This window comes from Cebus imitator, unplaced genomic scaffold (assembly GCF_001604975.1).
Source record: "Cebus imitator isolate Cc_AM_T3 unplaced genomic scaffold, Cebus_imitator-1.0 Scaffold38, whole genome shotgun sequence".
Taxonomy (NCBI): Eukaryota; Metazoa; Chordata; class Mammalia; order Primates; family Cebidae; genus Cebus; species Cebus imitator.
This window is the reverse complement of record NW_016107353.1, coordinates 3037473-3040801: the sequence shown is the minus strand read 5'-3', so window position 1 is coordinate 3040801 and position 3329 is coordinate 3037473.

The following is a 3329-nucleotide window of genomic DNA, read 5'->3' as shown; positions in this document are numbered from 1 at the left end:
CTGCTCGAGCCCTGTCGCTGCTGCCTAAAGACACCCCCACAGCCTTTATTCTCTCCCTCCTAAGAAATCCCCTTTACCCCCGTGCTGGGCAGCTTCCCCCCCGCTCCCTCCTCACTGCCTGACTCCTAGAGAAAGCAAGAATGCCTGGAATGTCCACCCCCACCAGACGCCAGCCCCTCAGCCCCCTGCAGAGCATTCTCCACAAGCCTGCTCCATTGAGAAACTCCCAGGCTCCGAGGGCTGGGGATGAAAGGGAGGGTAAGGACAAAGTGCGGGCCAGCAGCCGGCTGGCTCTGGCTTCGGGCTGGCTCCCTCCCCCACCCCGACCTGCCCTGGTATTCACAGGAGGCCTCCAAACATCCCCAGCTCTGACTCGGGCCTCCCAGCACACCTGTCCTTCTGCCAGCTGTCAGTGCCTGCCCAGTGGAGCGTTGGACCTCCCCTCCCGCACCTGGAGAGCTGAGCTGGCAAAGTCACTGGAGTCTGCGAAGGAGATGAGGAGGACAAGGCGACTATGGGTCAGGACAGGAGAGCAAACAAGACAAGGCTTAGGCGACACTGGAGTACTTAGGTCTTGAGTCTCCGAGGCCCTACTCAGTGCTGGAACTCAGGGCTAGACTCTGGGTAAACATGGGAAAAATCCAGGGGGTGGATTTATCTCCAGAAGCTTAGAGTTCAGCTGTGGGGTTCGCGGACCTCGTTTATTCATTCCTCTCATGAATCAACCCCTTTTGTGTGCTAAACTCTGTAGAAGACAGAGGTAATTGCTGTATCCCTGGTACAAAAAAAAAAAAAAAAAAAGATCTTAGCCTCAAGGAGGTTAGAGACTGGGGGTGGGTAAGGTAGCATGCATAAGTTAAATTCAGTGAGAAGTTATTATTGGTTCAGATCATGTTGAAAGGGAGTTTGGATGAATTACATCTTCAGAGATGATAATAGGGGCTACCGTTCACTACGTGCTTATGGGTGTCAAGCCCTTTAGGTGTGTTACCTCATGTAATGCTCACGATAGCCTTGTAGGTTCACTACTATTTTTATTCTCATTTTATAAAAGAAATTTTATAAAATAAAATTCTCATTTTAAGTAGGCCAGGCGCAGTGGCTCACACCTGTAATCCCAGCACTTTGGGAGGCCGAGGTGGAAGCATCACTTGTCAGGAGCTCGAGACCAGCCTGGTCAACATGGTGAAATGCCATCTCTACTAAAAATACAAAAAATTACCTGGCATGGTGGCTCACACCTCTAGTCCCAGCTACTCGGGAGGCTGGGATAGGAAAATCAGCCTGGGAAGCAGAGGTTGCAGCAAGCCGAGATCATGGTACTGCACTCCAGCCTGGGTGACAGAGCCAGACTCAGCCTCAAAAATAAAAGGAAGAGAGTGAGTGGGAGAAGCTGAAGCTTGAGGGACAGGACTGGACTGGGAGGGGAGGGAGGAGGGAAGGACACCCGTACCTAAGGGAACCGCAGGGTGTGAAATGGGGATGGAGGGAGAGGACACAGCCCTTTCCATCAGTGCTATCTCAGCAGGAGCTGAGGGAGATGGGGTTTCAGGAAAGGAGAGAGAACACACACAAAGGCGTTTGGTCCTAACTCTGTGTCCTCCTGCATCTGCTTACGTGACTCTTCTAGGCCAGGCGGAGGGAAGGGTGAGCAGGGTGAGGGGGTGGATGTGGGGGAAGCTTTCTGGGGAAAGAAAATCTGAGCTGGAAGAGAATATTTTCTTGGCTCCAAAGAGACCTGGATGAGGGGCTGTGGATCCCGCCCCGCACAGCTCTTCCCTCACCTGCCTGGATGGTTCATACCAAAAACATTCCAGAAAACAGGCTCACAGCGATGACGCGGACCCCCAGGGGAGAAGGCTGGAGCTGCAGGAATATTTAGTGCCACATCAGTGCTTCCGGAATGTGAAGAACCCAGACGATGACGAGGGTTGGGGGAGGTGGGGAAGCAGCTTTGAGAGACAGGAAAGGGCCATCTGCAGCCAGAGCCACGGAAGCCTGGTCAGAGTCCTCTCCCCGTCCTCAGCCCTTTCCAGGGCAAGTCCTGGCAGTCATGTGTGTGGAGGGAGGGAAACTCCAGAGGCATGTTAATCCCCGCAGGGATGACAGCTTCAGCTCTCCTCTGCCCCATCCCACCAGCTGCCTTGGGCCCTCCTTGGGCAGATAAAGTGAGAGGGGAGAGAGCGCTCCAGATCACAGTTGGGAAGCCCCTGCAGAGCACAGTGCTCATGCTCCAGTAGAGCTTCTAGAGGCAGACTTCAGCCCTTCAAGCCAGAATCTGAAGAGTGACTAATAGACCACACATGTCTCGAGGACAAGGATAGACCCAGGACAAAGGAAGAGTCCTGGGTCTTAGCTGAAGAGTCTGGGCACTTTTAAAGCAGGGGAAGGGGAGTGGGTGGGAATCACATAATAAATGACAGGGTTGATCTTCTGGAAAAGAGATTAGATGGACAGGCCACGGCTCAGAGAGCAGGACCAGGACCAATGAGTGGGGGCTACTGAGACACTAGATTCAGTTTGATAAGGCGACCACCTACATATATGTTCATTCAGGCCAGGTGCAGTGGCTCATGCCTGTAATTCCAGCACTTTGAGAGACTGAGGCGGGCAGATCATTTGAGGTCAGGAGTTCGAGACCAGCCTGACCAACATGATGAAACCCCGTCTCTACTAAAATTACAAAAATTAGCTGGGCGTGGTAGTGGCGCGTGCCTGTAATCCCAGCTATTCAGGAGGCTGAGGCAAGAGAATCGCTTAAACCCAGGACGTGGAGATTGCAGTGAGCTGAGATTGCACTATTGCACTCCAGCCTGGGCAACAGAGCAAGACCTTGTCTCAAAAAATATATATATGATGTTCATTCGGCTATTCAGTCATTTATTCGGTATTTACTGAGTTGCGAGAGTGTATGCTGTTCCAGGCCCTGGAGATACATCTGTGAACAAAACTGAGATTTTTGTCTTATGGGGCGTCCATTCTAGTGCAGAAAGACAGACAAGTATAGTAAATAAGTAAATAATATAGTATATTAAAAGGCCACGGCCAGGCACAATGGCTCAAGCCTGTAGTCCAGCACTCTGAGAGGTCAAGGCAGGTCACTGGAGTCCAGGAGTTCCAGACCAACCTAGGCAACACGGCAAAACCCCGTCTCTACAAAAACATGCAAAAGTTAGCCGGGTGTGGTGGTTCACATCTGTAGTCTCAGCTACTCAGGAGGCTGAGATGGGAGGATTGCTTAAACCTGGGAGGTCACAGCTACAGTAAGCCAAGATTGCACCACCGCACTCCAGCCTGGGCAACAGAGCGAGAACCTACCTCAAAAAAAA